The 14,017-nt window shown below is 42.3% G+C and overlaps 1 long non-coding RNA gene across 1 annotated transcript in view; it reads left to right on the top strand.

Annotated features, from left to right (window-relative positions):
- LOC144457645 (uncharacterized) overlaps positions 1 to 4,315 on the top strand; it is a 39,258-nt gene extending 34,943 nt beyond the window's left edge. Inside the window, exon 3 of the long non-coding RNA XR_013487112.1 lies at positions 2,661 to 4,315. This is a non-coding gene — a long non-coding RNA (uncharacterized LOC144457645). The remainder of the gene's footprint in view (positions 1 to 2,660) is intronic.
- The last annotated feature ends 9,702 nt before the right edge of the window (positions 4,316 to 14,017 follow it).

The following is a 14,017-nucleotide window of genomic DNA, read 5'->3' as shown; positions in this document are numbered from 1 at the left end:
CCCTAACCTCCTGCTCCTCTTTTAAAGTCTCCCTTGGAGAAGAGTGGTGGGAAGAAGATATCTATTCTGCCTCCCTTTGAACCACACAATGATACCCTCGTGCTATGGGCCTCACTATATGTGAGGCTCTCTATATTTGGATTAAGACTTAATGGAAGGACCAAAGAGCTGGAGATAAGGCCATGTTTCTTCTGGCTGGTCTGGCAGGCTCAGGTTTCAGAGAACCCCTGGCAGACTTTGCTGCTGACACTATGTCCTAACTGTAAGAGGAGAACCTTTTAAAAAGAAGGTGAACCCCTCACCAAAAAAAGCAAGCAACTCTTTAAAAATCATTTCAGAATGATTAATCATTTGAAATCAAGACGCTGGAAAAAGTCACTCATTAGAAGATCACCATTGAAGATACTGTTCCTCCTATGAAATATCTGGATGAAGTGCCCTGAACTGGAAGAGGAGACTCCACTCCCCTTAGAGGAGAATGAAAAGAGGGTGAGAGCTGCTCCCAGAATCTGAACTGCTCTACAAAGCATCATCTCAGGCAAGATGAAAGCCTGCTTCTCTTTGAAAGGAAAGGACCAACATCCCTCAGCAACCCCAAGTGACCAGGCTCCTTATGGGAAATATATCAGTAGAGTTGGAGTGAAAGATAGTCTGAGAGGAGATTGTCCTTCCAGCAGAGAGATACATATACCTTCTTGGCAGCCATTTGATGTCAGTGTGAACTCAGGGCTGATTCTGGCTGCCTTGACTTTTCATTGATGAGAGTGTGTGGAAAATAGAAGTTAATAATAACAGCTAACACTTATATGGCATTTATATGGGTTCTATATACATACTTATATTTACATGCCAGGCACTGTGCTAGGCACTTTACGAAGAGCATCTCATTTGATACTCACAACAACCCTGGAGGTGGGTGCTATTATTATTCTCATTTTACAAGTGAGGAAACTGAGGCAAAGAAAGGTTAAGTGACTTGCCCAGGGCCACAGAATATCTGGGACCAGATGTGAATGCAGATCTTCCAGACTCTAGGCCTGGTGTTCTATACACTGCACCATCCAGCTGCTTCCAGCACCACTCCCCACCAAAAAAGGAGCAGGGGAGGATTAATGGAATCAATTGGCTGATTTGTTCAATGGGAAGTAGTTGGCTCAGAAACTAAAAAGTAGCAGGAAAGTAGTACCTTCTCCTGAGCTTTTCCTAGAACCTTGAGAGAGTTTCTTAAAGCAGTAGCTGCCCCTTCTGGGAATCCCCCCTGCCTGTTAGCGTTTGAATGCCAAAAAAGAATAAGGAGAGATAGGTCCACGGGTTCCCTTCATACCCTGAGGCCGGGAGAGCTGGCCCTCGAGGACCCTACAGGCCTCGCTGGGGCCAATGACCACAGTGTGAAGAAGAGGGCTGCTGTTTCAGAAGACTTGAGGTAATGGCAGGTGAAGGATAAGTTAAATCTCATAGAGTGGTCTGAGGCTTGGATTGGGCGGGCCTGGGGAGACAGGAATGGGATAATTTCTTCACTTATGCTTTACCCAGAAGAAGAGGAAGTGGACAAAGCCACCTACCCTATAAACCTCCGTAGACAACTCAGCTTTATAATCTCCAGACTTCTGAACTGGCAGACTTGGCTGATCCAAAACCAAAGCAGACCCTGCATTCCTAGCTGTCTCCCCGTGCTATTTGCCCTGTGAAGTATCTCTTAGACCCCTCTTTTAGGCCTCTTACCTGGAACTAATCAAGAAACTTCTGGACAACAGCCATGAGCCAGAAGCCAGGAAGTGGCTAATGGACCACAGGGTCATAGACTCAGACCTCGAAGCCTCCTTAGTGGTCATGAAGTCCAACCCCTTCATTTTACAGCTGAAGAACTGGGGTTGAGATGGATTCAGTGGAATTGTCTAGGATCTCATACTTAGTAAGTGACTGAGGCAGTATTCACTGACTCTATCCATTGTGTCACCTGGCATGGGGCCTTTCTTTTTTTTTAATCTCTTTTTTATTAATTTTTTTTTATTAATTTATTTTGATTTATCAACAATCACTTCCATATACTCTTGAGTTTTAAATTTTTCTCCCCTTTCCTCCCCACCACCCTCCCCAAGATGGCGCACAATCTGATATAGGCTATACATTTACATTCCTATTAAACGTATTTTCACATTAGTGATATTGTAAGTAAAAATTAAAACCAATAGGAGGAACCATCAGAAAGAGGAAACATAACTCAATGGAAGAGAAAAAAAAGATAGCAATTCAACTTCCATATTTCTTTCTTTGGATGTGGGTAGCATTTTCCATCCCGAGGCCTCTGGAGATGTCTTAGATCCCTGTATTGCTGAAAAGGGTTGAGTCTATCAATATTAGTCATCCCACAACATGACTGTTACTGTGTACAACGTTCTCTCGGTTCTGCTCACTTCACTCAGCATCAGTCCATACAAGTCTGTCCAGGTTTTTCTGAAGTCAGCCTGTTCATCATTTCTTAGAGCACAATAGTATTCCATTACATTCATATACCACAACTTGGTCAGCCATTCCCCCGTTGGGAGCCCTTCTTACCTCTGCAAACATCATCTAAGAAAACCCATTTCTGCAGTGTCTCAGCAAGAGTCCTTGAGTTGGGATCCTAACTCCCGCTGCTTTTGTTTGCCCCCCCACCTTAGGTCTCAGAACTGCAGCACCTGAGAGTTGGAAAGGACATCCTCTCAGCAGCCCGTACACCAAAGGAACTTCCACAGTAACACACCTGACAAGTGGTTCTCCAGTTTCTACTTGAGGAACCTCAAGGAAAGGGAACCCAACATCTCCCATGACAAGCCATTCCACTTGGAGACAATTCTAATTGTTAATTATTGTGTTTCCTGACATCAAGAACAAGCATTTATTAAGCACCTGTCAGGTACTCTAAGTGCTAGAGATACAAATATGTATATGTGTATATGTGTGTATGTATGTATACAAACGTATACACACACAAATCCAGTCCTTGCTCTCTAAGAGCTCATAGTCAACTAGGAGAGACAACATACAAACAACTATGTACAAGCAAGATGTATATATTTATATTTATACACACACACACACACACACACACACACACACATGTATAGTAAATTGGGGAAAATAAACAAGCACTAAAGGGAATTTGAAAAGGCTTCTTGGTGAAGATGGGATTTTAGCTGGGACTCAAAGCCAGAAAACAAAGGGGTGTGTGTGTGTGTGTGTGTGTGTGTGTGTGTGTGTGTGTGTGTGTGTGAGAGAGAGAAAGAGAGAGAGAGAGAGAGAGAGAGAAAGAGAGAGAGAGAGAGAGAGAGAGAGAGAGAGAGAGAGAGAGAGAGAGAGAGAGAGAGAGAGAGAGAGAGAGAGAGAGAGAGAGAACTAGAGAGTTAGAGTTCCAGGCATGTAGGACAGCTAGTGAAAATACCTAGTTGAGAGAGCAAGTGTCTTGTGGCATGAATAGCAAAGAGACCAGTGTCTTTGGATTGCAGAATACGTGGGATAAAAGTAAGGTATAAGAAGTTAGCTTGACCATGAAAATCACAGAAATTAAGAAAGGAATGAGAAATGAATTAATGCAGAGTAAAGTAAGCAGAACAATTTATATGGTAACAACATGTAAAGTTTTGAAAGATTTAAGAACTCTGGTCAATGCAATGACCAGCCATGACTCCAGAGGACTAACGAAGAAGCATGCTGCTCAGCTCTTGACAGAAGGCGGATAGATCCAATATGCGGAACAGACATACATTTTTGGACATTTGCAAATGTGTGGATTTGTTTTTGCTTCACTATGCTTATTTTTTTTCCCATTGGAGGGATATCAGGGGGAGGAGGGGAACTATCAGTAGTTTCACCCAAAAAAGAGGTGAAAAAAATGACCTCATTGAAACATTATTTTAAAATGCACAGAAGAAAAACAGAAGAGAGTTCACAGACAAGTAAAACAACTTGGAAAGCAGCATGTTGAATTTCTTATATCCTTTCCCCCAAAAGCAAGCTATATGTAGTAAAGATTCATGGTTTCTCATTCAATCTCTTTTTTCTATTCTGCTTTGTATATAGAAATATTTTCTCTTTTTAGTGTTCATTAAATTCAGGAGAAGAAAAATCCTACTGTGGAGCAGAGCAGAAAGACACAGCCTTAACCTGAAGCCGAAGGCATATTGGTAGAGCAGTCTTCCTATGGAGAAAGCCTGAAAAAGTAGCCTGAGTGGTTCTCCAAAGTATCCTTGAGTGGTTCTCAAACTTTTTGGACTCAGGGCCCTTTATACTCTTAAAAATTACTGAGGACCACAAATAGCTTTGGTTCATGGGTTTATTTTTATCAATATTTACCATTAGAAATTAAAACATTATGAAAATAATTTTGACCTCATGTACTCCTTAAAAGGATCTGGAGGATCCTGGGGGGTCTCCAGATCACATTTTGATAACCACTGGCCTAAGAAAACCCCAAGAAAAGGGGCTGAGGGAGCAGCTTCCCAAATAAGCTATTGTTCAGCTAGAAGGCTTTGACTCTCCTGGGCCCTCTTTATTGCTGCTAAGCCTATAACTGAACCACTGTCATTGTTCTTGGAGCTGAAGGGCTCCTGGCCTTGCTCATGAGCTCCCCCTTGTGGTTTGACTTACATTGACTCGTTTCTCTTCCACCATCATTGCTCCTAGCTCTATCCTTAAGCGCTAACAGTCTCCAACCTTCCGGAAGCTATCCAAGCTCGCTAGACCTTCAGTTTTAGTCTCTGTAAATAGGAGAAAGGTTCCTAACTAGAAGGATGTGTGTGTGTCCCTAAGCCACGGTAAACCCTGAATAAGGAGAAATAAGAGGGACTTTGCATAGGACCCTTCTCACTTCTTCTCTTCTCCATCCTCAGTTCAGACAGACAATCCTCTTGGGTCACTGAGCGAGCTCTCAGGGAACCCTCCCAAAGGAGATTAAAGTGGCAAGTCCTCAACTCTGAGGCCCTGTGGACCTCCTCCTACCTTTCCCAGGAGCTGCAGGTATGATCCCACTCGCCATCTCTTCCTGAAATAAGGGTGGGGGTACCATCAGGGGGAGCCAGGATTAGTTCACATCAAGATGGGGCAGGTTTTTCAATCACCCTGCTTAGCAGCAACAACAGGAAAGGCAGAGACATGCAGTATCAAGGGTAGGAGCTAGGGCTCCAGCATCTTCTAACTTGAGGACCAGAGACCACAAGCAGCTGTTGTTTCTATCCTTAGGAGGAACTGGAGAAGTACATTTTTAAAAAACTCTTTAAATAGTTTTACTTAGGGTTTTTCTTGCAGGCTGTCTGCAAAATGACTTCCTTTGGAAAAGAAAAAAAATAGGATCTTCTGGTGTTTGTTCTACTAAGTTGAAAATGTGAGCCAAACTACTACATATGCCATACATGCTGAGAAGAAATTGAATACACACTTGTTCCTATGGGCACTCTGTGAGATAGGGGTTATCCAAACAGGGTCTTCAATGGACTGGACCAGTGTTTCCATGCAAATTCCAGCCCCAGAAAACTACATGGTTTTGATTTCACAGTATGAATTCCCCTGGAATCTGGGAAAAAGTAAATTGGTTAATTAAGATTCACCCTCAGCAGCTCTGTCCTTCAATATTCTGAGGCATCAGGAAAGATTGAACCACTTCTTCAGTGGACTGCAGGCTGGGGGGGACCCAGAGGGGGAACTTTCTAGAGAACTTTGACCCTAAATGGGACAGCACTCAGCCCTTGGGTAGTTGTGGTAGTGATGGTGGGTTGAAAGGAGAGAAGTGACCCACATTTCCCCTAACTAAAAGGGAACTTCTAACCCTCCAGTGCCACCCATTCTGAAACACCCCAAGATAGGTGACTTCCATCATACCACCTTACATAGTGACACAGAACAAGGGAACTCTGAGGTGTATGGTAGCAAGGAGAGAGACTTAAGATTGTGGCTAGGATGGTTACAAAGGCTGGAGGCATAAGGGAAAGTTAAGTCTGTAGAGTAGGGGCACAGCACAGAAAGGCCAATGTACAAAAGATTAGGCGCAAGACATGAAGAAATCTCTGAGTGAAGCTGTTCTCTCTTGTCCTCTATCCCTCAAGCCACCTCCCATTTTAGGCGACCATATCCCACAACCATCTTCACTCGGGATTCTTGATCCCTGTATTACTAGGAAAGTAGCCTGACAACCCCATCAATACCACCACCCTATTTCCACTGTGGGGCAGCTAGGTGTTGCAGTGGGTAGAATGCCAGGCCTAGAATCAGGAAGATTTGTTTTCCGGAGTTCAAATCCAGCCTCAGGTACTTACTAGCTATGTGACCCTGAGCATGTCACTTAACCTTATTTGCCTCAGTTCCTCATCTGTAAAATAAGTTGGAGAAGGAAATGGCAAACCACCCCAGTATCTTGGCCAAGAAAACCCCAAATGGGGTCACAAAGAGTCGGTCACAATCAAAACAACTGAACAACAAAAATACTATTCAATATACCTATGACTTTATAGACCTTGATCTATGTCCATTTCTAGCACAGGAGGTATATCTCTGTGCGTTGGGCCCAGGAATGTGACTGCCCACACCTTCCTCTTCTAGTGCTAAAGGTACCAAGAGGACTTTTCTTGCCCTTGATTCAGTCTTCCCACATACCCAGTGGAGGAAGATGTGACCTGGCCCTTCCCCATTTCTGACAGTCTTCTGGCATTTTAGACAAGTGGGGACAAGTGACATTGCTGGGATCTTTTGGGGAGGGAGGGAGGAGAGGCAAGTGCTAGGAGAAGTCAGTGCTGGCCTGAACCTGCTTCCATGGAGAAAAGAGGCAAGATGGTATGAGTCTCTAGCTTCAAATCCCATACCTGTCACTTATTACTGTGTGACGTGTTTCCTTATTTGTAAAACGAAGGGGTTGGATTATATATGATCTCTAATGTTCCTTCTAGCTTGTGCTTCCTTGCTTTGGTGACTGAAATTTCTATCATTAGAGTCCTTTGAGTTTTCAAAAATCCCCTGTTAGAATACATATTTTCCTGGGAGGTCTGTTACACTCTAAATTCTTATCAACTAACTCCTCAGGGATTAGTTGACAGCAAACTAGAGAGTATAATCCAGCTAGAAAGAAATGGGGGAGGGGCAGCTAGGTGGCACAGTGGATAGAATGCCAGGCCTGGATTTAGGAAAGCTCCTCTTACCAAGTTCAAATTCAGCCGCAGCCACTGTGAGACCCTGGGCAAGTCACTTTACCCTGTTTGCCTCAGTTTCCTCATCTGTAAAGTGAGCTAGAGAAGGAAATGGCAAACCACTCCAGTATCTTTGCCAAGAAAACCCCAAAAGGGCTCATAAAGAGTTGGATGTGACTGGAAAGAAAAAAAAACAAAAAAGGAGACTTCCATTAGATGACCTCTAAGCTATCTTCCAGCTCTACCTTTCCATGATCTTTTGGGATGGCATTAAAGGCAAACCTCAGTAAGTGCACAAGTCTGGTCTCATCTCCAGCCACACCCTAGATGCCACTGCCTACAACTCTCACCCTCCCGCTCACCTAGATGACAAACTTTCCCCAAAATGGAGAGTAGATCTACAGGTGAGGAGTAGAGGACCAGATTGGGTGGGGGACACAACTTCTCTGCCACAATAGAAATTTATATTTACTTGCCTTGACCTCTTTGAGATCTCTTAGAGTTGGGTTGGGATGCCCACCATTCTTCCTTAGAGTACTTGAGGCATATGGAATGGGTAGAGGGGGAAGTCACCCTCACCCAATACTTCTATTTCCCCTTCCCCAAAGACATCCTTTCTCAACTTACCTCCAGTCCCAGTGGGAGATTTATGACCTCCAGCCACAGAGGCCTCTTTCCCACAAGGGGTGCCTGTTCTTAACTCACACAAACTAGGTTCATCCTAAGGGCAGCCTGACCCCAATCAGGGTGGACCAGGCTTCTCTTTGTGACTCATTATGGCCCCACCATGAAGAAGAACTCCAGGGAAAAATTCTAAGCAAAGTTTAGGTATGGCTCATATCTATGGTCTCCCCATAAGGAATTAAGAGTGCTGCTCTTGGAATGGTACTCACTGTATGTATAACACCTCCCACAGAGACTATGGATATTATTACTATATATAACAATATGTTAGGAATGTAGGCTGGGTTTCCAACCAAGACTGGAGCATTTTCCGTAAGATTCTCCTAATTTGTGGAGAAAATGCCGATGTGATAGTATATGCCTGCAAAAGGGGTGGAGTTGGCTGGAAAGCTTTGGAGTGGGGAAACCTTCTTCAGGCCTTCTTTGAGAGAGTCACACACACTTCCAGCCTCTTTTCAAGACAGACTCCAGAGAGGAGAAGAAAAAATCTGAAGGAAGAAAAAAAATGTCTTGAAGACATGTAGAAAATCTGATCCCTCAACATAGCCCTGATTTCCATCTTGCCTCCCTACAAACTTTGGGGAATTTGCCTTTGCATGAGATCAGGACCTCTCTTGGATGAGTGAGATCTCATGTCATTTCCATATACAGAGTTCATCTACTCATGTTATTTTCTGTTCTATTCTAATCTAGAGGACATTACCGATTTCATTTTACTATTCACTTGCAGAAATAAGTTCACTTACTATTCACTGTGATGATCCTTTGGGTAACCAGCATTGATGGGAAGGGGCCAAGTTGGTGAGTTGTTAAGTGCTATCCTCCCCCTCCTCTAAGAGACAGTTGCTGAGAAAGAGGTTTTAAGTTCTTAACTATAATCGTATCCCTAGACCAGCATTGTTGGCCAGGGAAGGAGGGGGGAGGGAAGGGGGGAGGAGATAGATAAAATTCTAGTCTAGCATCCTCTCTCCCCAGAGAATATAGAGTGATCTGCTTTGTGACATCTTCTCCCATCAAGCCAGGAATCACGGTCTCCATTGGAGAAGGATGGGCAAGATTCCAGAGCTATCTCTCAATGCTGCTTGGAGCTGCCCATTTAGACAACAGTGTGGATAGACATAATCAACACAGGCAGCATACCCCTTATAAGAAAGAGGAAGGAAAATCTTGGGGAGCTAACAGTTAACTGTAATGTAGAAGGTCTTTGGAGGTTGTTTGTCTACCAGAACTGACCAAACCTACTGGAAACCTGAGGTTCAGAATTAAAACAATTGAGATCGGACTTCTACTCAATCTGATGGGGCGCTTGGGTGCTTGTGCTTGTACTTGGACCTCAATTTCTCCCTAGTCTCAGAAACCCTGTCTCTGACAACCACTCCCCAGCCCAAGGGCACTGTGCCTAGCAGTTATTCATGTGTGGGCACCAGCATGACCCTTATCTCTCTTCTTAGTCTAGCTACACAAAGCTGGGTGAGAGAGTGCTGGGCTGCTCAGTCCCCAGCCCCCAGATCATGTCCCTGGAAGCCTCCCAATTCCTTAATAACTTCCTGTCTTGTGACAAAGCTTTCCCTTGTTGCAGAACATTGTCTCATCAAGACAGAGGGAGAGGGGTGCCTTGCCCAGCCCAAGGAGTTTTGTCCTTGGCTGGCCCAAGGACTCTTCCTCCTGCCAGACTCATATCATACCTCTGTCATCTCCCTCCCTGCCTGGTATACTCCCTGTACTTTCCCATCCATAACTCCCAAACACACCTGGACCTTTAGATTACCTCATCAGTGTTCCTTTCCTGTGCCTTTTTCCATATAAACCCTGGCTCCATCCTCAGTCTTTTGCAGGTTCCTTAAGAATCCTTGCCCACTGAAAAGTGTAACAATAAATCTTTGCCACCTTAACTTAAAGAATGCTTGAGTCTGTGAATTCATTCCAGACGACCCCGTCCTGTACTCCAGTCTTTGAGGGTCTCAACCTCTCAGACTGCAACAAGTCCATCTAACTATCAGCGTAGGGGGTTACTAAGCCATAACAAGGGAAGGACATTCAGAGCAGGGAAGGGATGTTCACTGAGGAAAGTTGATTTAGCTGAGCACCTCTTTCCTATGCTGGGGCCACGTGTTATAGACAACGCTGACCAGTCTGGTCCATGTTCAACCAGAACAGTTGGATACTTAGGTTCAGGCTTGGAACAAAATGAGATGCTCATGGTTCATTTACTTGTCAACAAAAGGAAATTTACTTAGCCATAGCAGGGAATGGGCATTCAGAGCAGAGAAGGGATGTTCACTAAGGATAAAACTGATTGAACTGAGTTCAGCTTTCCTGCGCACCTTTGGGCATGCGGCTTATCTGAAGCCTGAGGGAAGAGCTCTTATCCTCTTGTGCCCTGACTGTCCCTTTACTCAGATGACAAATAAACAATGTTAACAGTCTGAGTTTTAGTACCCTCTGAGCCAATTACAGCTTGAGGAAAGTTTCAATACCTATTAAGGAGAAACTAATCTAACCTGCTTGGAGTTGGGACACTGCTCCCACCACAAAGATATTGTGAAAGAACTGAGTTTAAGATGCCATTTCTTTTCTTTTCTTTTTTTGAATGTAAATAGTATTGTGCTTTTTCCAATTACATGTAAAGACAATTTTCAACATTCATTTTTTATGAGATTTTGAGTTCCAAAATTTTCCCCTCCCTCCTTAGTCTCCTCCCTCCCCAAGACAGCAAGCAATATGATATAGGTTATACATGTGCAATCATGCAAAACACATTTCCACATTAGTCATCTTGTGAAAAAAGAAACAGAATAAAAGGAAAAAAACAAACAAACCACACACACACAAAAGAAAGTAAAAAATGGTGAGCTTCGATTTGCATTCAGGTTCTGTCACTCCTTTTTCTGGAGGTAAATAGCATTTTCTATCACGAGTCTTTTGGAATTGTCTTGGATCATGGTATTGCTGAGAATAGCTAAGTTATCCACAGTTGATCATCATACAATATTGCTGTTACTATACACAATGTTCTCCTGATTCTACTCACTTCATTTCACATCAGTTCTTGTATGCCTTCCCAGGTTTTCTCAAAGCATCCTGCTCCTCATTTCTTAAAGCACAATAATATTCCATCACAATCATATATCAAAATTTGTTCAGCCATTCTCTAACTGATGGGTATCCCCTCAATTTCTAATTCTTTACCACCACAAAAAAAGAACTGCTATAAATTTTTTGTACAAATAGGTCTTTTTCCTTTTAAAAAAATATCTCTTTGGGATATAAAGCTAGTAATAGTATCACTAGGTCAAAGGGTATGCATAGTTTAATAGCCCTTTGGGCATAGTTCCAAATTGCTCTCCAGCATGGTTGGATCAGTTCACAACTCCACCAACAGTGTCCCAATTTTCCCACAACCTCTCTAACATTTTTCATTTACCTTTTCTGTCATATTAGCCTGTCTGATAGGTATGAATTGGTACCTCAGAGCTATTTTAATTTGCATTTCTCCAATCAATAGTCATTTAGAGCATTTCTTCATATAGCTGTAGAAAGCTTTCATTTCTTCTTCTGAAAACTGCCTGTTCATATCCTTTGACCATTTATCAGTTGAGGAATGACATATTCTTATAAATTTGACTCAGTTTTCTATATATTTTAGAAATGAGGCCTTTATCAGAGATTCTTTCTATAAAAGCTTTCAGCTTTCTGCTTTCCTTCTAATCTTGGTTGCTTTAGTTTTCTTCGTGCAAAACCTTTTTAATTTAATATAATAAAAATTATCCATTTTATATTCTGTAATGCTCTTTATCTCTTGTTTGGTCATAAATTCTTCCCTTATCCATAAATCTGACAGGTAAACTATTCCATGCTGCCTTAATTTTCTTATGATATCACTCTTCATGTCTAAATCATGTACCCATTTTAACTTTATCTTGGTATATGGTGTGAGATGTTGGTCTATATCCAATCTCTGCCAAGATGCTTTCCAGTTTTCCCAGCACTTTTTGGGCTCTTATTTTTTAAGAGATATTTTGGCTAGAATTTCTCAGGATCCTAAATTACTATCCTTGACAGAACTGTGTTTTCCTTCCGGAATTGAGGAGTCATGGGCAGCATTGTTGAGAGAATTCTATTTCATGTCTGTCTTCCCTGCTTTTGAAGTGACTGAAGCTGTGAATTTTATTCACTGCCAATATACTATTAATATTTATTTATACCTTTGTATTAGTATTTGTGACTGTAATAAGTAATATAAGCAGTAACATCTATTTTGTTTAAGCCTAGGGCACCAGGGGGGTAGAGATTGAGAGTGAAGATTAAAATGTATGGGAAAAGAGGTTTCTCTCATTTACTTAATCAGCTCAGATTGGGGTGGGAATAGAGTTAGTTAGCCAGTCAATGATGTTTTAAAATTTCTATTAATTTATGAGGAGATAACAACATTTACAATTGGTGTCTCCCCTTTATCTCCTCTGCCATCTGGCTTTCAATGTCTTCATTCAACTGAAACTGCTCTCTCCCATGAGCTTGCCCTTTTCTCAGTCTTCATCCTCCTTAACCTCTCTGCAACCTTTAACACTATTGACCTGAGTTCAAATCCAGCCTCAGACACTTATTAGCTGTATGACCCTGGACAAGTTACTTAACTTCTATCTGCCTCACTTTCCTCAACTGTAAAATGAGAATAATAATAGCATCTACCTCTCAGGGTGATTGTGAGGATCAAATGAATTAATATTCATAATTTTTGTGGCACAATGCCTAGTACGCAGTACGTGATTAATAAATGCTTGTTTCCTTCCTTTCCTGTCTCCTCTCAGGTTTTCATTACATTGCTCTCTCCTGGTTCTTCTCCTACTTATTCTTTTAATCTCCTTTGCTGGTTCTTCGTCCAGGTCACCCTCACTAACTATGGGTATGAGTCCTCCAAGGCTCTGTCCTGGATCCTCTTCTCCTTCTATACCATTTCACTTGGTGATCTCAATCAGGTTCCATGGTTTCAATTATCATCTGTATGCAGATGATTCCTGGATCTGTATATCTAGCCCTAATTTCTTTCCTGAGATCCAGTCTCACGTTACCAATTGACTCTTGGACATCTCAAATTGGGTGTACCATAAGCATCTTAAATTCAACATGTCCAAAACAGGATTCATAGGGGCAGCTAGGTGGTACAGTGGATAGGGCTCTGGCCTTGGAGTCAGGAGGACCTGAGTTCAAATCCAGCCTCAAACTCTTGACACTTACTAGCTGTGTGAACCTGGGCAAGTCACTTAACCCCAATTGCCTCACCAAAAAGCAAAACACAAAACAGGATTCATTCTCTTTCCACCCAAACTCTCCTCTCTTCCAAACTTTCCTATAACTTTAGAGGGCACCACATTCTCCCAGTCACCCAGGCTCAGAATCTCAGTGTCAAACTCTACTCCTCTGTCACACTCTCACCATGTATCCAATCTGTTGCCAAGTCTTGTTTTTTCTACCTTCACTTATACAGGCAGCACTCTGGTGCAGGTTCTTATTGTTTCATATCTAAACTTTTGCAGTAGCCTTCTTTTTTTTTTTTAAGGCAATTGGGGTTAATTGGCTTGCCCAGGGTCACACAGCTAGTAAGTGTCTAGTGTTTGGTCCGAGGCTGGATTTGAACTCAGGTCCTTGTGACTTCAGGGCTGGTAGTCTATGCACTGCGCCACCAAGAGAACATCGTACACAACAACAGCCACATTGTGCAATGACTAATATTAATAAACTTAACCCTTCCCAGCAATACAAGGATCTAAGACATCTCTAAAGGCCTTGTGATGGAAAATGCTATCCACATCCAAAGAAAGAGCTATGGAATTTGAATGTAGAACGAAGTATACTGTTTGCTATTTTTTTTCTCTTCTGTTGAGTTTCGTTTCCTCTTTCTGGTGGTTCCTCCTATTGCTTCTAATTTTTGCTTACAACATCACTAATCTGAAAATATGTTTAATAAGAATGTATATATATAGCCTATATCACATTGTGCGCTGTCTTGGGGAGGGTGGTGGGGAGGAAGGGGGAGAAAAATTTTAAACTCAAAAGCATATGGAAGTGATTGTTGATAAATCAAAATAAATTAATTTAAAAAGAAACGAAAATGCCTGCTAGGAAAAATCTGGCAAAACTCTATCTTGATCTCTTTGCTTAGGGAAGATGGCCTTCTAGAGCTC

The sequence above is a fragment of the Phascolarctos cinereus genome, unplaced genomic scaffold (genome assembly GCF_003287225.1).
Source record: "Phascolarctos cinereus isolate Bilbo 61053 unplaced genomic scaffold, phaCin_HiC Scaffold_5;HRSCAF=322, whole genome shotgun sequence".
NCBI lineage: Eukaryota > Metazoa > Chordata > Mammalia > Diprotodontia > Phascolarctidae > Phascolarctos > Phascolarctos cinereus.
This window is presented reverse-complemented; position numbering and strand designations above follow the sequence as displayed.